Source organism: Gorilla gorilla, chromosome 2, assembly GCF_029281585.2.
Source record: "Gorilla gorilla gorilla isolate KB3781 chromosome 2, NHGRI_mGorGor1-v2.1_pri, whole genome shotgun sequence".
Taxonomy (NCBI): domain Eukaryota; kingdom Metazoa; phylum Chordata; class Mammalia; order Primates; family Hominidae; genus Gorilla; species Gorilla gorilla.
Genome location: NC_086017.1, coordinates 179,875,839 through 179,903,353, shown reverse-complemented (window position 1 = coordinate 179,903,353; position 27,515 = coordinate 179,875,839). Strand labels below are relative to the sequence as shown.

At 34.8% G+C, this 27,515-nt stretch overlaps 1 protein-coding gene across 1 annotated transcript in view; it reads right to left on the bottom strand.

The window, feature by feature from the left end:
• Window positions 1–7,090: 7,090 nt before the first annotated feature.
• Window positions 7,091–27,515, bottom strand: part of LOC134758113 (fibulin-5-like) — a 459,088-nt gene continuing 438,663 nt past the window's right edge. Inside the window, exon 5 of the mRNA XM_063704345.1 lies at window positions 7,091–7,174. The gene's annotated coding sequence lies outside the window, so the exon portion shown is untranslated. The remainder of the gene's footprint in view (window positions 7,175–27,515) is intronic.

Genomic DNA, 27,515 nt, shown 5'->3' with positions numbered 1-27,515 from the left:
AAAATGCTTTGAGATGGCCATTTCAAAAGTCTATTGTAAATGAAGGTGAGAAGCTGCCAGCACAAAGTTAAAACTGTAGCAGAGAGAACAAAAGAAAATAAGGAAAGGTCTTAGTCTGTGAAGACAGAAAGGGGAAGGCAGGTTGAGTTAAGAAATATGTGGCCTCCATTGCTCCTGAAGAACAAGATGAGGCTGGAAGTAGTTTAGAAAATATATTAATACAATAAAATTCTTCAGTGACTTACAGGGGTAAGTTTTTCTGTCATTTCCAATTCTGTAGCCTTCTTCACAACTACATTCGTATGTTCCCACAGAATTAATGTAGTTGGTCACAGACTATACTGACATCCAGACACTCATCCACATCTAAGAAAATTTAAACAATATCTGCTTTTAGGCATTGAGAGATAAGATAGATCTTATGAAATAATAGACATATTTGTGTTCCTCTTGTGACCTTTATTAAACAATAACAATGTACTGCCACATAGAAAGCAAGCATAGCCCCCAAATTCTTTCTCAAGTACACTTGGCCAATTATTTTTATTTCACTCATTTTCAAGTTTACTCTACTTCATCTACACAGACAAGGTATTTCTGAGACCTTCTTTGTGAGGTTTAGATGAAAAACTTAAAATAAATTCAGGCCGGGTGCGGTGGCTCACGCCTGTAATCCCAGCACTTTGGGAGGCCGAGGCGGGCAGATCATGAGGTCAGGAGATCGAGACCATCCTGGCTAACACGGTGAAACCCCGTCTCTACTAAAAAATACAAAAAATTAGCCGGGCGTGGTAGCAGGTGCCTGTAGTCCCAGCTACTTGGGAGGCTGAGGCAGGAGAATGGCGTGAACCCGGGAGGCGAAGCTTGCAGTGAGCTGAGATCCCGCCACTGCACTCCAGCCAGGGTGACAGAGCGAGACTCCTTCTCAAAAATAAATAAATAAATAATTAAATAATTAATAAATTCAATGGTCTCAGGCTGTGTACCCTTTTGTAGAATGTTCATTCACTCTCGAATTATTCAATATATATGATAGAAAACTTATTCTAGGTATAAGTCAGTACAAGCTTTGTGGACAATTTTAGAGAAGAAAGAATTTTAGGCCTTGATTGCATGCAACTTACTAGTTTATGACCAAGTCTGAGTCCAGACTTTGGTCAATATGTTCACAATACTATAAGTTCATGTATGAGCTTCTAAGCTTTACCTCAGATTGTTGATGCCTTTTCCATTTGCATGCATGTATGCAAGTATGTATGTTCATGCCATACAATCATCTCTTGGCTCATTCTGCTTAAGAGCAGATGGTACATGAAATTTTACAAATGTTTTTGGCTCTGTTAATTGGATGTAATGTGGTAAATGGCAATATATGCTACCGTGTTTAGTATATATAGATATCACAGTTGTGTGTTCATTGCTGTTATCTTCATTGCAAGGTTCGGGGAGCTTGGCTATCTATCATCTTTGACAGAATTCTGAAATGTGTTTCTTTAAGCAAAGAAAAACTAATTTCTCTGAGGCATTACAGTCTTATATAATTTGATTGTTATTAGAATAGATATCAATCTTCTAATCTTTGATTTTAAGAAAAATTTGGTTCAAAATAATGGTAATAATAATACTAAATGAAAATTTAAAGATTAAATATTTAAGGTAAACTTTTAAATTACAGCAATGGTTATATGAGCTATTCCTAACAGTATAAACAAAGTCAACAAGCTCTACTCACTAAATTCAAACTCTTATATCAAAAAAATATATATACAAGCAAAAAATCACCTGAAAGGTAAGTGAACTAATTTTAACATGTAAGTTAAGAAATTGTAAATGACTCATTTTAAAACTTGCATTAGCTATATTAATATCAGATATGTATGGGATTCTGGTACAGATTTAGATTGTGGCTTGTGAACTGATGGTCCTTTTGCTCTCTAACTAAAAAAAAAAAAAAAAACTCATTCAAAATGTCTTCCAGTAACCAGCTTTCTCATTCCAGTCAAGTTTGCCATGGGTGGTTCCTTTGGCAGTGTGCCTTTCAGAATCTCTCATTTGCCTTTAATATATATTAAATTGTGTGAAAGGGATTATGGACCAATAAATATGATGATAACAATAATAGCTACTTTTAGTTATTTTTCTATGTCAGCCATTGCACTAGGCACTTTACATTTATTACTTTCCTTAATTTCCCCACTAATCCTGTTATTGTCATCACTTTATTGATGAGCAGCTAAGGTTCATTGTAGTTAAAGTCGCCCAAGTTTATTATACGATAGTAAATGGTAGAACCACATAGAAAGTCAAGTCTCTTTAGTGTGAAAGCCTTCCCTTGCCCACCCTAGCCCTCTGCCTCAGACATTTCTCTTCCTTTATTGCCCTGTCACATCAATTATTACTTGTTAAATCTCAGGAATTTACCATCACATTCACAACCATTGGAAGTGATCTGAAAGCCTTCCTGACATCTGCATTTGTAGCCTCCTAAATAGTTGATGCAGAGCTGGGCACAGCAGGCTTCTCCATTCTCACATTCGTCAAGATCTGAAGGGGGAAAGAACACTGCTGTTATTGCAGAGATAGGAATTTAACGACCCTATAGAAGCACTGATAAGCTACACTTCTAAATTAAAACTGTTTTACTAATCATTTTCTATTTCTCAGGCCATGTAATACAAACAGCGAAGAAACCTTAACACAAAAATAAGGAGACCCACTTTTGGTTTATGTTTCTTCATGCTTCTTCTATGCCTGTTATTTATTTTAAAAGAATGTAAATAATCTCCAAATGCATTTATAGGCATAGGAAAAGTGATCTCTGCTATTTTTCTAGTTTAAACAGTAATTGGACTGAATAAACAGAGAAGTTGAAGAACAAAAAAACAGCCTAAGAAAAAAGAGCCAAAAAATTCCATTTGGTGAACATTTGACAGCTGCAAAGAGGAGACAGTCTTAGACTCCATAACATGTTTGTTCTTCCAGAACTTCAGATCAAAGAGTGTTCACAAGCAAGTGTTCCCAACTGCCTGACTGGGAAGACAAGTGGCAACTACAGTTCTGAGAGAGGGCAGAAGACTTATTTTAAGTATTATGTTTTAAATTATAGACCATTTCAGAGCATTTGTTTGAATATTTAGATTATACTGTGACTGGGATGAGTGAGGTCTGGGGTTTTTTATTCCATCTGTGACATCATTACCCTGAAATGTCCTGTTAGGTGAGCAATTTTCTAAGTAAGGATCTTTAAGCCTTCTTTAGCACTGTTATTTCAGAATTCTACAATCTCGAGTGCTTCTTATTAAGATATAACTGCCCTGGGGAAAATAGAAACGCACCAGAAGATGTCAAATTATAAGTTTTCAGCCAAAGGATAACCTATTTCACCTGAGTTTTGAGGCGATCATTTCTAACATAATTGGCCAAGGAAGTAGCAACGGACACTTTGCCCTGCTTTCCTTAGGCTGAACACCTGGGAATTATTTGGTCAGGGTTTTTTTGGCTCTAGGCCTTGGTTCAATTCAAGCCCCTCTGTTGTTGAGCTGTTAAGGTGGATGGCCTGTCAGTGCTGAGTTTACAAAATCCTACTATGCCATAACTACATAAGCAGCCACAGATAAAAAGGGTCAATGTCTCAATTAACCCTGGAAAGGGTATCAACTCAAGAAAATGAAGACAAAAGAAAGAAAGGAAAGAAAATACAATCAATCAAGGTGAAGGGTCACCATAAAATATCTAAATGAAGGTCATTTAGACATAAAACATTCTTTTTCCCACAAAATGTCAAAAGCAGAACTACTCACAAAATTCTAAATGATATTTTCTCCTTTCTAGTATTAAACCTTCCTTTTATTAATCCTACTGATTAAATAGTATGATGTAGAGAATAAAAAACTTTTAAAAAAATTCATTTTCAAGGCTGGGCATGATAGCTCATGCCTATAATCCCAGCACTTTGGGAGACTGAGGTGGGAGGATTGCTTGAGCTGAGAAGTTCGAGGTTGCAGTGAGCCGTGATTGTACCACCTGCACTCCAGCCTGGGTGACAGGGCGAGACCCTGTCTCAAAAAAAAAAAAAACTACTCATTTCTAAAGACCAATTATTCACTAGTGTAAAGGCAATTATTCACTTGGAATGTACATATACATATTTTACTTATTTGTCTGAGAACAGATTAATGTCACAGCTGCTTCATAAAAAACAGTCATGAATGAAGGAAATCAAAGGATTTTCTTTTTATTATATATTAGTATCAACTTTGAAAAAATATATATGCTAATGTACAAAAAATGTAAAAATAAGTCAGCCAGTTAGCACATAGTTAATTAAACCTATCCAAAGGCAAAAACTTATTAGGGCTAAAACCTAGAGATGTGTTAACACAATTTGAAAGACAGGTATATAAAATGCAAATGTCTGACTATCAATGAAGTCACTAAATTTAACAATTGGCCAGTTATTAGAAAATATTTATTATTTAACCTTATTCAGTGACTATGTATGGGGAAGAGATACAGAAGATCAAGTTTTTCACTTTTGATGCTTTTCTGAAATCAGAGCTGAAATGTTTCAGTGTTTTGCCTGGCTGCAATTGGTCCTCTACTTTTGATTAAGGCTAAATTTTTATGTATGGATTAATTTGGGTACAACGGTAAAATATTTGGCATATTGGCCAATTTAGGAAAAATATGATCATCAGAGATGAGGACAATTAAAAGGGAAAATTAAGCATAACAAAAGAAAAGGAAATATTAAAGAATATTGAGGAAATACTAAGCATAACAAATAAAAACCAGCAAATAAGGTATCATAATTCCTGAATGATGACAAATCACTGCTTTAGGAACTTGGAAGTATTTTCAGAATCAGGACACATAGTAACATAGTTTAATACTTGCTATTCCTATTTACAGTAGCAAGCAAAGATCTAACAAAATAAAATTTGAAAAGAAATTTAGAAAACAGTTGATTTAACAGTTGAAGTGGCAAGACATTTTAAGAAAGGCTTGTGATGTAGGAAGAACGGGGTTTCAGATGAGTTCCAAATGAGGATGGTATACATGGGACAAACTAGAAATAGCCCCAGAGGAATGTTAATAGAAAAAGAATCCAAAATGGATCACTAAATGATAGACTGAGGGACTTGTTTTCCAATTGTGTAATGCAATGTTGCTCCTTGCTATTTGAGAACAGGGCATCTTGAGACCGATATGCTTGAAGCCTTTGGTGGTATCTGAGAAGACTTTTTAAAAATCTGAAAAACTTTTAAAAAGCCTAAAAAATAGTGTTTTAGATGAAATGAAATTGAATTATTTATTTACTTATTTTTGAGACAGGGTCTTGCCCTGTCATCCAGGCTGGAGTGCAGTGGTACAATCATAGCTCACTGCAGCCTCAATATCCTGAGCTGGAGCGATCCTCTCACTTCAGTCTCCCAAGTAGCTGGGAGTGCACCACCATGCCTGGTTAATTTTTAAATATTTTATAGAGATGGAGTCTCTCGAAGTTGCTCAGGCTGGTCTCAAACTCCTGGACTCAAGCAATCCTCCCACTTCAGCCCCCCAAAGTGCCAGGATTACAGGCATGAGACTCAGTGCTTGGCTTGCATTTTCTTTTTCTTGTTGGAAAAATGAAATTAACTTGAACCAAAAACAATATAACATTGTCATACTGACGGCTGAAATTTCATAAAAATGCACTTTTCTACATTTTGACCCTGGCAGATGCTATTTTTTTCTAGCTATAAATAAGAACTTTACTGAACGGTATTTTTCAAAAAATAAAGAAAACACCAAATTTAAGTCGCAAAGAAACAGTTTGGCAAAATTCCAGTTCTCTTATCAATACTCAAAAGAGGAACAAACAGAGAGATAGAAGGAAGGAAAAGAGGGAGGGAAAAAAGAAGCAATCAAGGAAGAAAGCCCTTAATTTTTTCTATGGATACAAATCTTATCAAGGTAGGAAATAAAAGTAAGCATATTTTTCATTAAATAATAAGAGGTGAGGAAAGCAATTGGCTTCAATATGTTACCCACTGTAGATTCTGAGAACAATATGGAAAGCAATGTTGCATAAATAAATACAATGGCATTGTTTTGAATTTATAAAACCAGAATACTGCAAAATTTCTTGAGTTTCATTCTGTGGCATCACACTGCCAAAGTAAAATGTCCTAAATATTTAAACCATTGAGTTTTTTTATACTTCAAATTGTCTCTATCTAACCATATTGAGTAGTATGAAATGGTCAAAAGATTTTGTATTGTAATTTTTAACGGAGGAAATATTAAGCATAACAAAAGAAAACAAGCAAATAAGGTGTCATAATTCTTGAATGATGACAAATCACTGCCTTAGGGACTTGGAAGTGTTCTTAGAACCAGGGCACATAGTAATGTAGTTTGATACTTGCTATTCCTATTTATAGTAGATACTCCTTTTTCTCAGGAATGTTTCATTATGAAGCAAAACTAGGGTGGAATTTTAGTTTCTTCATTGTCTCAAATGATATAAACTCCAATAATATGTTGAGAAAGTTAGCAATTAAAAATGGATTTGAGCTGGGAATTCCAAAGAATGAATTTTTTTAAGTTGTCTTTTAGAATATAGCTACTTGTCATATCAAAGTTGAACATATATCCCAAACATTATCAAGTTGAAAAACAGTGCAAATAATTTCGTTTCTGCTTGAGGTAGAGAACTGAGGTATGTGATAGCATTTGTTGTTGGAATTACACATTACATTACATAGTTGGATAGATCATGGAATATTTTCCTGAAATAAATCTATTAAGGGCATATATTTCATTAAAGTGTTTTAAATCTCCTTTAACTTCAAGGTAAATATCTAAATGTAATGTTGTCTTCTGACAGGTAACCCTTCTTTTACATTTATTCATTAGCCAGAGACACTCTTCAATTTATTTGTCTTTACAGTTTGAGGGATGTGGCTCACAGTACAGCCGTAAGTACTACAGATTAAAGGGCTAAACGAATCCAGAGCAACTTTTGAATGAAATGGCATTTACCAAACATTACCTATGCATGTTTTCTCATCAGAATCAAGCTGGTGTCCATGGTTACAGGAACAACGGGGAGCACCAATTTCATGTTCACGGTGATGGGAACAAACACTATTGTTCTTTTCACAGCTATTGACAATTTCCAATTCAATCCCTTTCCAAAATGAGCAAAAGAGGATTATTAGCATAACAGAGAAACCTGAATATATGTCAATAACGGACACGTTCTCTCTGTTGAGAGGATGACAAACTTTATTAGAAATCCATCAACACTCTATACACATAAAAGTAAAAGTCTGAGGGTTATTAAGCATTGTAAATGCCTATATACCACATTATATACTAATAAACATATAAATAATGTTGAGTGATACAGAAAGGTAATGATGAATACACCACTGGTTATTAAACACTTACCTTAAAGGAAACATGTTTTGGGAATTCTCAGTATTTTCAGGATATAATAGATGTAATATATATACATATATATTAAATCAATAATCAGAAATCAAATAGGTTGTTTGCTAGCTGACATTTCTGTTCTTGAGCTAATAGTATGTTATTATTCGTCCTTTTTACGGTCTATAAGCACATGAAAATACTGTTAAAAAATAACCTTGGAGCAAAGGTGTAAACATAAACCCAATGATTTAGTTGATCATATGTAACTAGGGTCATGTTGATGCACTAATGAGCTTTGATTTATACGAGAATCACTTATTACATAAACAAATTATTACTGTGAAAATCAATTTGGCTGGTACATGCTACTAATTTCAGGCATATTGGTGGGCCTGAGCCTCAGCAGATGAATGCCAATTGTCCTGAGCACACAGGCATTATAGTCTCTCATTTTCTAAGTGACAAAATAAGAATTATAAAAATGTTTAGAATCCATGTTAAAATATGGACTTTAGATACTCTGAATGCCATTTTTACCACAGAAGGTCTATGGGTCTTTATTTATGTTGTTTGAACACACCCCTTCTTACTGAGAGTGTCTACATTGATTCATTTCCTCTAAGTCTTAACTCATGAATCATTTAGAAGAAAAAAAGCTGGAGGAAAAAAAAAAAAACAAGAAAAGAGTATTTGGGATTGTGACACTCCTTGAAAGCATATGTCACCATATAAACTGCCTAGACATCCACTACAGTTCCAGAAATCATCCGGCCTAATCCCCAGCAGCCAGTCCAGGGCACAGAGCAGCCTCAGATGCTCCCAAGCACCCAGGGCACATCCCTGTCATTGTGCCCAGCCCACTGCGCCATCATCATCTTGCACTCCCCAGCTCATAACAGATGTTCAAAATAGGTTTCCAATGATTGAATAAACAAAAGAAGGATTATGCTAATCAATTTATTGTTAAAAATAAGAACCCCTTTGGGTTTAGAAACAGCTAGTTTAGGACTAAGCAAAATTAGAAAACTAAAGGAAAGATTAGTGAAGGGAATTGATATTTTTCATGATACATTAACATATACTCTTCAGAGAAACCTATTTCAAATGATGTCTCTGGTTGTGGTGACAGGGACACAGATCTTTCTGATACAGAATTGAAGTTTTTTTCTGACATATGCTTGCTATTGCCATTCTTATAAAGAGACATTTTTACCTATTTATGAACCATATTTGGTATCTTAGAGTCTATCAAATTAATCTCCATCATTTCTTAGAGAGAAAAGTAAGGTCAATTGACATGAAATCAGTTCAATAACATTTACGGCACTATTGGTTGTAAAAGCCAGTCTATATTATACAAGGTATCATATGTGCTTATTAATCTAAATATTATAAGTCATAAAAGTAACATGATTTTTGCTTAGGATCAGAAAACTGAGGTTCAGAAAAGATAAAAGACTTGCCTAAGGTAGCAGAGCTGGTAAGAATCAAAGCTTTCTAATTCAGAGATGTTTTCCTATATAATATCATTTGTAAAGAGAAAATAGCTAAGCCTGGTGACTCACACCTCTAATCCCAGCACTTTGGGAGGCCAAGGTGTGCAGATCACTAGAGCCCAGGAGTTTGAGACAAACTTGGGTAATATAGTGAAACCCTGTCTCTAGAAAAAAATATAAAAAATTAGCTGGGCGTGGTGGCACGTTCTTGTAGTCCCAGCTACTCAGCAAGCTGAGAGGTGGGAGGGTTGCTGGAGCTGGGGAGATCAAGGCTACAGTAAGCTGTGATCTTGCCATTGCACTCTAGCCTGCGTGACAGAACAAGCCCCTGTCAAAAAAAAAAAAAGGAAAGAAAAAGAGAAAATAATTTGACAAGCAATGTAATCTATTTCACTGAAATGTAGCGTAATGTTTTTCCTAAGAGAAGTTAGTGTGACATAATATAAAAAGGCACAACATTTAAAGTTGGAAGATCTGACACTTTACAGCTGTGTAATCTTCAATTATTTTAAATCTCTGATCCTCAGTTTTTTTTCCCACTGTTAACAGAGGGATTGAGTTGCACTAAGGTTTGGAAACTAGTGGCCTGCAGTTATATGGGATTTGATTATCAAGGTGTTACAAAAGTTAAGAAAATATTAGGATTTCCACCATTTCATCACAAATTAAAGGTCTCCTATTTTTTTTTAAAGCCAATAACCCATGTTGCATCCATTCCAAAAGATAGCTTGGGAGTTTCTTATAAACTTAAATATACACCTATCATATGACCTTGTGATTCCAGCCCTAGGTTTTTACTGAAGAGAAAAATGTTTTTTAAAACTATGTTCATATAAAAACCTGTATACAAATGTTTATAGCAGCTCTCTTCATAATTGCCAAAACCTGGAAACAACTTAAATGTCCTTCAAAGGGTGAATAATAAACCAACTATAGTATATCCATACTCATCAAAGAATAGAACTCTTCATATGAGCAACAACTTGGCTGAATCTTAATGGCATTATGTTGAATAAAAGGATACACACAGTTTAATTCCATTTATATGACATTCCCAAGAAAACAAAATTCCAGTGAGGGAGAACACATCAAGTAGATGTCAAAGGTTAGAGACGGGGAATAAGTGACAAGCCAAGGGTAGCACCAGGGAGTTTTCTGGGGTTGACAAAACTGTTCTTAATCATGATTCCAATGGTGGTTACAGAAATCTATATATTTACAATTAAAATTGACATGATTATATACTGAAAATGTTAATTTTACTGTCTAAGTAAAAAATAAAGAGGCAAGATAACCCTTCCTAGATTCCACATTGTTCTCCATTTACTACCACATTGCCTAATTCTTAGCAGCACTTGATACCAGTGACCATTTACTTCTCCCAACTTTTTTTTATTTTATTCTTCAGAAAATCACATTATCCAAGTTGTCCTTAAACCTTACTGGACATTCTTCTTCAGTCTTTCCTGTCTCTGTGTCACATTCTAGTTACTTAATGTTGGAGTCTACAGTCTCAGTTTCCTCCTGCTTACTCCTCCAGACACCCTCCCTTTGTAGGTGACCCCATTCTTGCTCATGGCTTAAATACTGACATTTACATCTTGACAAGCTGCTCACTCAAGCTCTGACCACCATAAACTTCTAGAATTTTCTATTTAGTTAGGAAATAGATAGAAACTACCTACATGTTATTTCTACTTGGCTCCTTAAACTTCACAGAGCAGAAATAGAAGTTATGATTTAAACATACCCTATATCTCACCTCCAAACCTGTTCTTCTATTGGACTCCACATTTTGGTAAAAGACATTCGGATTCACCTGTTTTCTAAAGCCCCAAACCAAGAATTATTCTTGATTTTTCTTTTCCTTACATCCACATTAGGAATTCATCTCAGCTGTGTCTGCAAAATAAATCTCAAATCTACTGCTACTAGCTTAATTGAAGCCACCACCACAGCTCACCTGAATGACTCTAATCTTGCTTTTACAGACACTCCCTACTGTCCATTCCCTAGGGAGTAGCCACAGTAGTCCTTAAACAGTGAAAATCATATGATATTACTGTTTGTTCAAAACTACCCAATGCCTTCTCGTCACATTTGGAATAAAATCCAAACCCCTTGCGATGGCCAAGTCTGATTCTTCCCTTTCCCTGCCTACTGCTCTCATTGACTGTCTCTACACCTTGTTCACTCTTTTCCAGCCCACACTGGTTTTCTGTTTCCGAAAACATCAAGCTCAGCCCTACCTTAGGGTCTTAGTTATTATTGTTCCTTTTTCTTGGATCTTCTCATTGTATATTAACATTATATAAGGTGATAGTATACATTTCTTTGATTAATTTCCTGTTTTCTATCTCCTCTGTAGGAATTTAAGTTCCATAAAGGCAGGAACTTTTCCTGACTTGTTCATCATTGTATCTATAGTGTTAGGAACAGCACCTAGCACATGGTAGGTATTCAGTAAGCACTTGTTGAATAAATCAGTGGGTCTAGTACACTGGCATCACACTCCCTCTAGGTGACAGTTAGCTGGAGGCAAGCAATCAAGCAATAGCTGTCCTCTCTAGGCCCAAAACTCCCTCTCCAGTTCAAAACAGTCCTTACAATTTCCTATCTTTTATGCTTAGCCTGTCTTACACATTTATATTTATTGCCTGTCTTGTGTTGGTGTTAGAGTTTTGATCCCTGGATTAGGTTATATTTAAAATACTGAAAACTATAATAAATTTGTAATATTAATTGATTTTTTCAGGGGGGAAGAGAGGTGAAAGTATCCATTTGACAATTTTTACATAGGCTTCTCTTATTCATGCTATTTTCCAGTGATATTGCATCTATGCAGCTTTAGACTGCTGGTGGTAATTTGATTTGAATGTAAATGATACCATGGTCACTTCTTTAAAGATATATGGGACTAAAAAAAGTGCAAACTCAGATCCATAACTACCTACCAGATGCAAGCTGAGATTTTGATTCTTTGATTCAGATGATAAAAAATGTTTTTATTATAGTACTTTAAAAATCATACTTAAAACATTTTTATAAGTAGCAAATATATCGTTTGCTTGCTAGATAAGATGTACATTAAATATGTGTGAAATCGTTAAACTATATTACATATTGCTTGGTAATTTGAAGGAAGTGTTCTGTATGTCGAATTTTCCAATTTCTAATTATAAGACAATGATAGCTAATTCATAGTACACTATGAAGATTCAATGGTTATACTGCAAAGTGTTTTGAGACCTGTTGAGAAAAAACTACATAAATATAAAACACTGTTCTCTAAAAAAGTATCATTTCAATATGTACTTTAGATGATGGGCACATAATTCATTGTTAAATATCATCATACTCGGCTGGGCGCAGTGGCTCACGCCTGTAATCCCAGCACTTTGGGAGGCCAAGGCAGGTGGATCACAAGGTCAGGAGATCGAGACCATCCTGGCTAACACAGTGAAACCCCGTCTCTTCTAAAAACACAAATAATTAGCCGGGCATGGTCGTGGGTGCCTGTAGTCCCAGCTACTCTGGAGGCTGAGGCAGGAGAATGGCGTGAACCTGGGAGGCGGAGCTTGCAGTGAGCAGAGATCATACCACCACACTCCGGCCTGGGTGACAGTGGGAGACTCCATCTCAAAAAAAAAAAAAAAAAAAAAAAAAAAAATATATATATATATATATATATATATATATATATATATATATATATATATATCACATCATGGTCTAAAAGGACTTACTCCATCTACAGGTTTTGAAACAAGTCAAAAGACCAGTTTTCACTAGGAAAGATTTGTATTTCAGTTAGTAAATATTGAGGTCTGGTGAGGACTGCAGAAAGAGCTTAGCCAAATATTCACAGAAGGAAAATAAATGTAAAAATAAACTTCTACCAAATGTATTCAACTTGAGAGCAAATTTCTTTCCCAAGTAAATTCTACAGAAAGCCTGTATGTACCTCCTAACTTATCAATAATGACCCCCTCTTTCCTGATAACTGAGGAAGCACCAGTCAGATTACAAGAGGTTTAATTTCATACACTTGTAAAATATACTCATCTCCTAAACCTCTGGTCACATTAAAGCCAAAATATTTAAGGCAAAGTAAAATCCTTCCACACTTTTCTCGGCCTGAAAGGACTCCTTAGGGCATTAAAAAAAAAAAGCCTGACTTCAGAGGAAGTTGTATCTTAATTAGTAGTCAAATTTCTCTCCCATCTTATTTAGTTTGCTCTTTAAAAGGCAAATATCACTGTAGCAAAAATGCAGTCTTTAAGCAATAAAAATATACCAACAGACCTTAAGGAGCGTAGAATTAAAGACACAGAATTTTATGTCGGAAGGAAGACTGAGGAATTTAGTTACTCTAATAATATCTCTTCATGAAAGAGCTCAGGTAAGAAAGCTTAAATATTTATTTTATATATCACCATCTTTATTTGTTCCTTCATTAAAACTAATAAAGAGACATAACGTATACAAACACATGATGAAGCTGAAAGGATATTATATCTGAGGCAGGAAGACTCTAGCTCAAATACTAGTTCAGTCACTTATTAATTTTCTGTCACTGAGTTCTTGACTTTGTCACCAAATGGATGATTGATTAATATGTGAATAACTGAGAAAAGGTTCTCTGGGACTCAGACTCAAAATCAGCATTTCTGTTTTGGTTCTACCAAGTGGGAAATGCCTACCAGTCATGCAGGTAGTGATGCGGAATAGTTTGGTATATTCATATGTAGTTAAAAGGAGAGCAGTTGGATAAATTTTACATTGAGAGAAGGGCCAGAGATGGAAAGAAATACTAGAAAAATGTAGTAACACAGAAGTGAAAAGTGTTTTGAGAGAACTCTTTTGCTCTTCTTGAACTCTTTTGTTTGTTCCAAACTACCCAATGCCTTCTCGTCACATTTGGAATAAAATTCAAACCCCTTGCGATGGCCAAGTCTAGTATAATCTGATTCTTCCCTTTCCCTGCCTACTGCTCTCATTGACTGTCTCTACACCTTGTTCATTCTTTTCCAGCCCACAGTGGTTTTCTGTTTCCTGAAACATCAAGCTCAGCCCTACCTTAGGGTCTTAGTTATTACTGCTTTTTCTTGGATCTTCTCATTGCATATTAACACTATATAAGATAATAGTATACATTTCTTTGATTAATTTCCTGTTTTCTATCTCCTCTGTAGGAATTTAAGTTCCATAAAGGCAAGAACTTTGCCTGACTTGAGGGTAGTCAGAAGTGTTGAAAACTACTGAGAGGTCAATTAGGATAAAATTGAAGAAGCTACCATCCAATCTGGTAGCATAGAGGTCATGGGTGACAAGTGGCAGAGTAGAGATGAAAACTTGATTAGTATGGGCTGATGAGAGAATGCAAGATGAGAAAGAGGAGACATTGGCTATAGAGTCAGACATTAGCTTTTATGAAATATGGACTCATGTGAAAGTACTTTAAAGACAGAAGATACTTGGCCATGTTGTTATGCTGATGAAAATGATGCAGAAGAAAGAACTGATAATTCAGAAAAGAGGGAAATAATTGCAAAAGCAAAGATCTTCAGATGTGAAGAGAGAATGGAACCCAAAGCTCCATGGAGAAGATGACCTTTGATAGTAATAGGGCTACCTGCTTCATATTAATAGGACTGAAGTCTTTCCATGTGAATCTATGGGAGACTTTGGTTTAATTGTTACCTTGGATGACAGTTTGCATTTATTATTTGATGACCTAAGAGATGAGATGAGGACAAAGGTCAAAAGGAGGGTGATATAAAGTTTTGGAAGAGAAAGAGATGTTAAACACTTATTTTGATGAGGGTAAAAGTAGACATATTCTGACAGTATGTTTGTCCACCAATGCTGCTTAATCATTTAAGATTTATGATCCTGAATTTAAAGCAAAACCAGTTAGCATGGTTATGTTTTCAACATAGTAAAATTTACCTGGTAAAGTATAGTTGTGAACTGGAAAAAGAAGGAAGAAGTCACTGAGAGAAAAATAGAGTCTGAAGATGAAGAAGAAAAATGAATTGTTGATGTACCAAGACCTCTGTCTCTTGATGTACTGAGACAGAGATGGAGAAATCAGCCATAAAAATAAGAAAAAAAATCTGCCATTTAGAAAAGGACAGAAGTAGAGATGGATGAGGATGGAAAATGTTGAGGTAGAAAACACTGAACTTGAGGAAATTTGTATCAGATAGATTAAAGCTTAGTAAAGTAGGAAGTGTGCTCATCTACACATTAAGTAGTGGACCAGTGGGGATGACGTGTGAGGAGAACATAGTTGTAATAGCAACTACAGCTAATCGCTCAGCATATTAACATTTTAGTATGTTCCTAAAAAGGGATATATTTAGTGGTATAACTGAGCCTAGGGAGGAAGATGCTAAGGTTATATGATATGGATCATGAATGTTTTGAAGAGAAGGGATAGGGAAATGAATCACTGGAAGAAAAGACAAAGCAGGAAGCAGCTGCTCAATAGGCATAATGAAAGGAAATGAGGGAGGGAGGGGGAGGGCCAATGTGGAAGATTCTCATTAGAACATCCAATACATGAGGCATGGTGTTGCAGCTTAGAGCTGCTTCTTGTATGGTGGTTCCTTCACTCCTGCTCATTCCTTTCTCTTGAGTTTTACATTGGAGTTATTAGTGTTCAATAAATATTGCATGGCAGAACTGATAAAGGAAGGCAGAATTTTCACAAAGATCTATGAACCCAACAAAGCCCCAAGTCAGAAAACCTGAGGCTTAATCCTTGCTAATGACACTACAGATTATTTTGTAAACCATTTTCCATTGACTCTGGGCCTCTGTTTTCTCACCTATAAGATAAAGGGATTGGATTTTTAAGCCTCCATCCACATCCTTCTCAGGAGCTCCTGCTTTAGCAAGACACACAATGTAATTCTCTTATGTATTACTCATGTTTAATACGTGTAAAATGCCACACATTCCCTGGGCTGTGACTGTTGCCACTTACTATAACATTGTTTTCTGTCAGCTCCCAGCTCAAAGCCAGTTTGGCAGGCACAAGTGAAAGATCCCATAGAGTTTACACAGCAGTGGCCACAGAAAGAAAGACCTTCAGCACACTCATTTATATCTGCAGGAAGACAGACACAACAGCTATGTCTTAGGAGCTATAATGATGACTTTTTGACAAACTACAATAATGAACTAATGCACCTGCCCCCACTTGACCCCCACCCCCAATATCCACTGTAACAGTAAGTGCCACATAGGTTCCATATTCTTTATATAAAGAAGTATTTGTGAATAAGCTGACTGCTTATGACATTACCGCTAGTGTTGGTCTTATGCTCTCAAACACTTCTATTAGAACCTACTAGTATCTATTAATAAGAAAAAAAGAGAAAATGAAACAAAAATGGGCCTAATCTATTCCTTATAATGCAGGGAAGAAGTCATTGTAATTTGTCTTTAGGACTATCTCCTTGATTTACATTAGTATGTGTGGCCACGGGCAAGGCAGATAAGGGGCCTTAATATTTAGCAGTCCATGGTTTCTGTTATACATATGATTGTCACAAGAGAATGCCACTTAGACACTGATACCCTCTCTCTCCTGATATCAATAGTCAATTCTATTCAGTGTGTGTAACTTCAGTTGTGTGGCTCAGGCGATCTCTCCTTCCTCCCTTTAAGGGGATAGGTCTCACATTTTTTTAAACTGGTTCTTCCTCCATACTACATATCATCCCCACCAGGGTGCTTAAGAGAAATACTCATTCTTCTAATGTATTTGTAACAGAATAGGCAGGCAGTAATTCTGAGGATAGATTTTCTATAAATAATGTATCAGATATTAAAATAGAAGTGTGAAAGGCAGTAGACAGATAAATATACATATCTATATCTATGTCTGCAAACATTCGTCAGTTTTCCTCAAATATTTATTTAAGATGATCCTATTCTGTGCCAGGTGCTGAGCTAGATAGGTGCTGTGGAAACAGAGGACCAAAGCAGAAATGTTCTCTGTTAGAAAAGTGTGTTTAAAAAATCCACAGAAAATATCATCTTAATTTCAACCTAAAGAAAAAAAATGAAAACACAAATTTCCATTACTAATTATTTTTCGTAATTTTTATCAGCCCCATAAGTCATAATTACTTTTGTAATCACTCCAAATAAATAGTTTCTCATTTCATGAAAATATCATGATAAAAATGGTTTCTCATTTCATGAAAATATCATGATAAAAAAAGTGATTTCTCAAAAGTTATTAAAATGAGACTTTTGATAAGACTACCCCAGAGAAATTACTTAATGTATCAGTTCTTGTGAGAGAAGAATTTGTCACTTTCATCTTTGAATTAAAGTATGTCTGTTTTGCTAGTTCTAGGAAAGATAAATGTGTGATTTTGTATTTACAGAGTTCTTTCTTTTTTGTTTTAATTATTCCTGACTTCTGAAAACACTCATTTACATATACTTGCTTTTCAAAGGTTATCCCCACCTTCTGTAGCCTATAATAAAAAACTTCCTGTGTGGCTATAGAAGATTTTGAAATATTAATTCTGGAATTCACTTCAGAATGAGAAACAAAACGTATTAAGTCTGGAACTATCCTATGTCATTTTTTAAAATGTTACTAAGAATTTCACTGAAGTTTTATGGTATAAAAATAGCTTTCAAATGATCAAATAAGAATTTAAATGTTCCTTTTTAAGAATAAATGAAAACACCTTTTCTCCTAGCTGTTCTGACTATTCAAAACTGAATTACCACAAAATTTCAAGCAATTACACAATTAAGCCTTCAGTTTCAGTCTCCTACCTTCACAAATGTTTTTATCTTCAGGCAGCTGGTACCCTGCATGACAGGCACACCTGGCCGTGCCATTCTCACTCTGACATATGTGAACACATCCATTCCCACCTGTGCAGGGGTCCATTTCTGAAAGCAATTAAGCAGCAAGAGTGTATAATTCATTGAGTTCAGAAAGATGTAGAGTGAAAGGATGGACTAAGAAAGGTAAAGAGAGCACTGGGACCAATGTGTTTCTCATATAAAGATGGTAAAGACTCCAGAGAGTCCTTTCCTACTTTCATGTGAAACCCATTTAAAGCAAGCCTTTTAAAAATGTTTGCACAGCTGTTATTTTTAGTTTTGTTATTTATTTGTATATAATAGTTTTACATATTTTGGGGGTACATGTGATATTTTGAAAACTGTATACAATGAATAACAACCAAATCAGGGTAATTGGGATATCCCTCACCTCAAACATTTATATTTTATTTGTTTTGGGAATATTAAAGTTCTTTTCTTCTAGCTATTTTTAAATATGCAATAAATTATTGCTAACTATAATTTGCCTACTGTACTCTTGTACACTAGAACGTATTCCTTCTATCCAACCATGTCTTTGTACTCTGTAACCAACTTCTCTTCATCTCCCCATCCCTGTTCCCTTCCCAGTCTACCCTCTACCTCCATAAGACGCCCTTTTATAGCTCCCACATAAGAATGAGAACATGTGATATCTGTTGTTGTGAGCCTGGCTTATTTCACTTAACATAATGACCTCCAGTTCTACACATCCTGCTGCAAATGATAAGGTGGAAATTTATGCTTATGAGTTGAGAGACTTAATATTGTTAAAATCTGTATACAAGCTCAAGCTTGATTCCAATGACATTCTTCACAGAAATTAAAAAAAACATAAAATATGTATAGAACCACAAATGTCCCTGAATAGCTAAAATCATCCTGAGCAAAAAGAAGAAAGCTAGAAGCATCACACGCTCTGATTTCAAATTATACTACACAGCTATAATAACCCAAACAGCATGATATTGGCATAAAACAGACACCTAGACGAATGCAACAGAATAGAGAATCCAGAAGTAAATCCATACACTTACACTCAGTTGGTTTTTGACAAAGATATCAAGAACATGCATGGGGGAAAGGACAGTCTCTTTAATAAATGGTGCTGGATAAACTGGATATGCATATGCAGAAAAATGAAACTAGATCTTTACCTTCCACCACATGCAAAAATCAACTAACAATGGGTTAAAGACTTCATTATAAGACTTGAAACTATGAAACTACTAAAACACTAGGAAAATGCTACAGGACGTTGGTCTGAGCAAAGATTTTGGGGGGTAAGATCTCAAAAGCACAGACAACACAACAATAGACAAATGGAATTACAATAAGCTAAAAAGCTTTTGCACAGCAAAGAAAACAATCAATAAAGTGAAAAGACAACCTACAGAATGTGAGAAAATACTTACAATCTATTGGTCTGACAAGAGATTAATAACCAGCATATGTAAGGAACTAACAAATCAATAGCAAAAAAAAAACCAAAAAATCAATGCAATTAAAAATGGGCAAAAGATCTGAATGGACATTTCTCAAAAGAAGATATACAAATGGCCAAGAAGTATATGAAAAACTATTCAATATCACTGATTATCAGGGAAATACAAATGAAAATCACTAGGAGACATTACCTACCCCAGTTAGAATGGCTGTTATCAAAAAGACAAAAAGTAACAAATGCTAGTGAGGATGTGGAGATAGGGGAATGCCAGTACACTGTTGGGAGGAATCTAAAGTAGTACAGTAACTATAGAAAACAGTGTAGAAGTTCCTCAATAAACTGAAAATGGAACTGCCATATGATCCAGCAATCCCACTGCTGGGTATACATATTCATAAAAAGGAAATCAGTATGTTGAAGAGGTACCAGTATTCCCACCTTTATTACAGCACTATTCACAACAGCCAAGGTATGGAATCAAACTAAGTGTCTATCAGTGGATAAAAAGACAAAGGAAATGTGGTTTACATATATAATGAAATAATATTCAGCCATAAAACCCTTTTTCATTTTGGATCTGAACCCTCAAATGTGAACAAATTAAATGTAGATCAAAGCCGAAGTGGCGTTTGCTTAATTGCACTCTTCTCTAAAGTTTATCTCCTGCCCTGTGGTACTCAAGTTAGGTAAAGAGTCAGCAGGAACTCCTTCTGACTCCTCTGCTCTTTTTCCCAGTCTTTCCCTATCTTTTCTCCTTTGCACAGCAGGATCATTCATAGATAAAATCTACTACCTTCTCTAGGTTTCCTCTGACTTTGGATAAGAGGTGACAGTGTGAGGAAAAGGAAGACTGGAGAGATGTGTGAGGGCCCTCGCTACAGCTGCTGTGGGGATAGTGATAAAGAAGTTAAAATCCCATTGGATTAAGTAAGCTAGCCTTTCTCCCCTTTACTTGTTCCTGTTTCAATGGATGTTAGTAATATTCTCTGGAAGCTCAAAGTAATGTGCGGCCACACATCCTATGAGGATTACCTCCACACACTGCTTATTTGTCAGTCATTCTGGTCTGATTCTATGAATCCAGGCTTGTCTATCTTACAGATTGCTAGAGTGGGGCAAGATAATTTCCACTCCTGCTCTTCTCCCATACTTTTAAAAAATAACGCAGGGTGTAAAAAGAAAAACAATATATATAGTCACCCTGCCCCACATTTATCCAGTTTCAACCCAACCATTATGATACATAAATGCTTTCATTAGTTTCTTGTGAATGTTTCTAGACATTCTTTACGGAAATATAAGTAATACAGAACAATATACATTGTTCTACTCCTTGTTTTTTTTGATAGAGAGGGATTGAGTTGAATCTGTAGATTAATTTGGGGAGTATTGCCATTTAAACAATAGGATGTCTGATCTATGAACACGAGATATCGTTCCATTTGTTTAGATTTTTACTTCAGAAATGTTTCCTAGTTTTCAGTATATCACTTTTGCACTTATTAAATTTGTTCTTATGCATTTTTTTCCTTTTGATGCTGTGGTAAATGGAATTGTTTCTTAATTTCACTTCTGCATGCTCTATGCTAGTATATTAAAATATAATTTTTTGTGTTCATCTTGTATCATGCAAATTTGTTGAATTTTTATTAGTTCTAATAGTTTTTGAAAGTATATTTTTAAGAAATTTCTATACACAAAATCATGTCATCTGCAAACAGATATTTTATGTTTCTTTCAATAGTGATGCCTGCTATTTGTTAGTTTATTTATTTATTTGTTTATTTTGACACAGGGTCTCACTCTGTTGCCCAGGCTGAAATTCAGTGGTGTGATCATGGCTCACCACAGCCTCTATCTTCAGGGCTCAAGTAATCCTCCCACCTCAGCCTCCTGAGAAGCTAGGACTACAGACATGTGTCACCATGCCCAGCTAATTTTTGTACTTTTTGTAGAGATGAGATTTCTTCATGTTGCCCAGACTGGTCTCGAACTGCTGGTCTCAAGTGAGCCACACACTTTGGTCTCCCAGATTGCTAGGATTACAGCCATGAGCCACCCCGCCTAGCTACATGCTTTTTATTTTCTTATCTCATTGCTCTGTCTGGAACCTCCAGTACTATGTTGAATAGAAGCGATGTGAACAGACATCCTGTCTTATTGTTGATTTCAGGGAGAAAGCTTTGATTATTTCACAATTAAGTGTGACGTGAGCTGTGGGTTTTTAATAGATTCCCTTACCAGGTGAGGAAGTTCTTTTATATTTCTAGTTTGTTCAGTGATCTTATCACGAAAGTTTGTTGCATTTTGTCAAGTGCTTTTTTCTGTATCTATTGAGATGATCATATGGTTTTTGTCCTTTATTCTATTGACATGGTGTATTACATTGTTTTCAGATGCTGAATCAACCTGTTTTCCTGAGATAAAATCCACCTGACCATAGTGTATAATTAATCCTTTGCATATGTTGTTAGATTTAGTTTCCTAGTATTTTGTAGAAGATTTTTACATCTATACTTATAAAAAATATTAGTCTGTAGCTTTATTTCTTGTGATATCTTTGTATTATTTTGTATCATGGCAACTTTGGCCTAATGGAATGAGGTAGGAAGTGGTCTCTCTTCTTCTATATTTTGGAGAAATTTGTGAATAATTTATATTAATTTTTAAATATTTGGTATAATTCACTAAAACAATTTGGGCCTGGATTTTCCTTTGTGAGGAGTTTTAAAATAATTAACCCAATCTCTACTTATGATATGTCTAATCTGAGAAACTAATTTCTCAGATTTCCTATTTCTTGAGAAGGTAGTTCTAGTAATTCATGTCATTCTAGTAATTTGTTCATCTGTTATCTAATTTGTTAACCTACAATTGCCAAAGGATTCCTTTTTTCTCTTTTTTGTTCTGTATGGTCAGTAGAGAGGTCCCTTCATTTTTGATTTCAGTAATTTGAACCTTCCCAGTTTTTAAACACACATCTAACTTGAGGTTTTGTCATTTTACTGATCTTTTCAAACAATGTAATTCTGCTATCATTGATTTTCTCTGTTGTTTTTCTGCATTTTACTTTATTATTATCCATCTATACTAATCTTTATTATTGCTATCCTTCTACTAGTTTTAGGTTTAGTTTGATCTTGTTTCTCCAGTGTTTCAGGGTGGGAAGTGAATTGATTGATGTAGAATCTTTTTTCTTTTTTACTATAGGCATTGGCAGCTATAATTTCTCTTTATCACTGTATAGCTACATTTCATAAGTTTTGGTGAATTGGGTCTTATTTAGACTCTTCTGAAAATGTTGTCTAACTTTTCTCATGATTTCTTCTTTGACTCATTGCTTATTTTAAAATGTGCAAGTTACTTTTCTTAGGTTTTTTTTTTAGAGCACTTTTAGTTTTGTAGCAAAATTGTGTGCTGTCACACATACATACATACACACATACATAATCTTCCTTACTATCAACATTACCCAACAGTATGGCACATTTGTTACAATTGATAAACCTACATTGATGCATTATGGTCACCCAAAGTCCTTAGTTTACATCAGGGTTCACTCTTGGTGTTGAACATACTTTGGGTTGGGATAAATGTATAATGCAATGTATCCACCATCATACCATACAGAGTATTTTCACTATTCTGAAAATCCACTGTTATGCCTCTCTGTTCCAATCACTGATCTTTTTACTATCTCCACAGTTGTGCCTTTTCCATAATATAGTATAGTTGGAATCACGTGATATGTAGCCTTTTCAGATTGGCTTCTGTCACTTAGTAATATGCATTTAGGATTCCTCCATGTTTTTTATAGCTTGCAGCTCATTTCTTTTTAGGGCTGCATAATATTCCATTGTTTGGACGTACCATGGTTCATTGATATAATCACCTATTGAAGGACATCTCGATTGCTTCCAAGTTTTGGTAATTATAAGTAAAGCAGCAGTAAACATCTATGTGAAGATTCTTCTGTAGGTGTAAGTTTTCAGCTCCTTTGATTGGATATAAAGGAGCATTATTACTGGATGATTATTGCTGGATCATGTGGTAAGAATATGCTTAGTTTTGTAAGAAACCACCAAATTGTTTTTCAAAGTGCCTATATTATTTTGCATTCCCACCAGCAATGAATAAGAGTTCCAGTAGCTCCACATCCTCATCAGCTATTGATATAATCACTGTTTTGAAATTTGGCCATTCTAATAAGTGCGTAGTGGTATTTCATTGTTGTTTTAATTTGTGTTTCCCTAAAGATATGATGTGAAGCATCTTCTTATGTGTTCATTTTTCATCTGTATATCTTCTTTGGTGAGGTGCTTCTTAAGATATTTAAACCATTTTTAATTGGGTTGTTTATTTGCTTATTGTTGACTTTCAAGTGTTCTTTGTATATTTTAGATAAGTTTTTTAATCAGATACATCTTTTGCAAATATTTTATTTTAGTATTAGCTTATCTTCTCATTCTCTTGACATTGCCTTTTGTAGAGCAGAAAATTTCAATTTTAATACAGTCTAGCTTATCAATTATTTCTCTCATGGAAGATGTTTTGTTGTTGTATCTAAAAAGTGATTACCAAAGACAAGGCAATTTAGATTTTCTCCTATGTTTTCTTCAAGGAGTTTTATAGTTTTGCATTGTACATTTAGATCCATGATCTATTTTGAGTTAATTTTTGTAAAGAGTGTAAGGTCTACATCTTTTATTTTATCTGTCTTTTATTATTATTTGCATGTGAATGTCTAGTTGTTTCAGCATTATTTGCTGAAAAGACTATCTTTTTTTCATTGTATTGCCTTTGCTCATTTGTCAAAGGTCAGTTGATGTCTTTGTGTGGGTCTACGTCTGGACTCCCTGCTCTGTTTCACTGATCTATTCATCTATTCTTTTACCAATACCATGTTATCTAGAATACTGCAGCTTTATTGTAAGTCTTTAAGTTGGGTCTTGTCAGTCCTCCAATTTTGTTTTTCTCCTTCAATATTACATTGGGTATTTGGGGTCTTTTCCCTCTCTATATACACTTCAGAATTAGTTTTTCAATATCCACGAAATAATTTCCTGGAATTTTTATTGAGATTGCATTGGATCTTCATCAAATTGGGAAGAACTAACATCTTGACAATCTTGAGTTTTTCTATCCATGAACATAAAATATCTAATTACTTAGTTCTTTGATGTTCATCAGTTTTGTAGTTTTCTGCATGTAGATTTGGTATTATATGGTTAAATTAAAATTTCACTTGTTCATTGCTATATATAGGAAAACACTTTACTAAGCTTATTCTTCATATTCTGCAATCTTGGTATAATCACTCATTAGTTCCAGGAGAGTTTTTTACTCTTATTTTGCATTTTCAACATTGATGATCTCATGTCATCTGTGAACGAAGACAATTTTATTTCTTACTTTCCAATTTGTATACTTTTTATCTGCTTTTCATGTTTTATTGCATTAGCTAGGAATTCCAGCACAATATTGCAAAGAAGTGGTGAGAGAGGATCCTTGGTTTGTTTTTGATATTAGTGAAAAAGTTTAGTTTCTTATCATTAAGTATGATGTTAGCTGTAGGATTTTTGTAGATTGTTTTTATCAAGTTGACAAAGTTTTCCTTTATTCCTAGTTTACTGAGAATTTTTATTATTTTGGTTTTGTCAAATGCTTTTCCCCCAGTCTATTGATATGATCATGTAATTTTTCTTTTTTAGCCTGTCAATGTGATGGATTGCATAATTTATTTTCAGATGTTGAACCAGTCTTGCCTGCATTCAATAAATCCCACTTGATTGTGGTGTGTAATTTTTTATACATTGTTGGATTCTATTTGTTAATGTATTTTGAGGATTTTTGCATTTATGTTTATGAAAGATATTCGTTTGTTCTTTAGTTTTCTTTTCTTGTAATAATCTTATCTGGTAATGATGGTCTTATTGGAAGAATTAGGCTGTATTCCTTCTGCTAATATCTTCTGAAAAATATTAAAGATAATTTGTATAATTTCTTCTTTAAATGTTTGGTAGAACTCACCAGTGAACCCATCTGGCCTACTGCTGTTTTGGAAGGTTATTAATTGATTCAATGTTTTGCTAGACCTGGGACTATTCAGATTATCCATTTCTTCTTGTGTGAGTTTTGGCAAACTATGTCTTTCAAGGAATTGGTTCATTTCTTCTAAGTTAGCAAATTTGTGCATATAAAGTTGCTCATAGTACTCTTCTTTTTTTTTTTTTTTTTTTTTGAGATGGAGTCTCACTCTGTCATCCAGGCTGGAGTGCAGTGGCCCGATCTCAGGTCACTGCAAGTTCTGCCTCCTGGGTTCACGCCATTCTTCTGCCTCAGCCTCCCGAGTAGCTGGGGCTACAGGGGCCTGCCACCACATCCAGCTAATTTTGTGTGTGTGTGTGTGTGTTTTTAGTAGAGATGGGGTTTCACGGTGTTAGCCAGGATGGTCTTGATCTCCTGACCTTGTGATCCACCCTCCTCAGCCTTCCAAAGTGCTGGGATTACAGGCGTGAGCCACCGCGCTTGGCCTGTTCATAGTATTCTTTAATTATCCTTTTAATGTTCATGCAATATATAGTGATATCCCCTATTCCTTTTTGATAATAGTAATTGATGTCTTCTCTCTTTGTTTTTAGTTATCTTGACTAGAGCTTAGTGATTTTATTGATCTTTTCAAGAACCAGCTTTTGGTTACATTTTTTTTTCTATTGATTTTATGTCTTGAATTTCATTAATGACTCCTCTAACTTTTTTATTTCTGTTTTTCTGCTTACTTTGGATTTAATTTGCTCTTCTTTTTCAAGTTTTCTAAAGTGGGAACTTAGATATTTGAGTTTAGATCTTTCCTTTTTTCTAATATATGCATTCAATGCTGTAAATATCTCCCTGAGCACTGCTTTTGCTATATCCCACACGTTCTAATAAGATGTGTTATTTTACTATCCAACAGTGTAAATGTATTAAGTTGTGTTAGACTATGGATATTCAAAGTGATTATTTGTATACTTGAATTCATATTTGCCATATTTGTTGCTGTTTCCTTTTGCTGCGTTTGTTCTTTGTTCCTATGTTTGTTTTCTGCTCTTTGCCTTTTGTGGTTTTCATTGAGCATTTTACGATTCCATTTTCTCTTCTTTCTGAGCACATCAGTTATACTTCTTTCTTTTTACACTTTTTAGTGGTTGCCCTAGTTTGCAATATACATCAAATCCAAGTCCACTTTCAAATAACACTATTCTGCTTCACAGGTAGTATGAGTACCCTATAATAACAAAATAATCTTGATACTTCTTTTCCATTCCTTGTATCATTGCTATTATTCATTCCAATTACATATAAGCATATAAAAATCTATATATATATTAGAATACATAAGCAAATACACTATTGCTATTATTTTGAACAAACTATTATCTTTTAGATTAAGAAGAAGAAAAATGTTTTTATTTTACTGTTAGTTATTTTTTCCAGTGTTATTTCTTTCTTTATGATGATCCAAGTTTCTGAGCTATATTATTTTCCTTCCCTATCCTTTTCTTGCAAAGCAGGTCTAGTAGCAATAAACCACTGTAATTTTTGTTTATCTGAGAAAATCTTTATTTCTCCTTCACTTCTGTAGTGTAATTTCACAGAGTACAGAATTCTAGGTTGGTGAGATTATTTATTTTTCCCAATCAAGACATTAAAAATTTTACTCTACTCTCCTCTTGCTTGCCTGGTTTCAGAGAAGTTGGATATAATTCTTATCTTTGTTCCTCTAAAAATAAGGTGCTTTTTTCCTCTTACTTCTTTCAGAATTTTTTTTTAATATTTGATTTTAGCACTTATCCTGCTTCATTTTCCCTTAGCCTTCTGGATCTGTGATTTGGTGTCTGACATTAATTTGGGAAAAATTCTAAAGCATTATTGTTTTAAATATTTCTCCTGTTTATTTCACTTTTTTTCTCCTTCTAGTGTTCTGTTTCTGTTTATGTTACACCTTTTATAGTTGTCACACACTCCCTGAATATTCTGTTCTGTTTTTGTTTTTTTGTTTTTTTGTTTTTTTCTATTTTTTGGTCGTTCTTAAAGCAGCATCATTGTCTGGGGTAAATACCTAAGGTTCGTTGTCTCATGCCAGAGAAATCTAGGACAAGAAGTGAGTTTAACAGTGGAAGTTTAATAGGCAAAAGAAAGAGAATAGCTCTCTCTCCTGCAGAGAGAGGGGCTCCCAAGTGGGTCCTCCAGTTTTGTGATGAAATGCACAGGTTTTTATAGACAAGCTTGAGGAGACGGTGTCT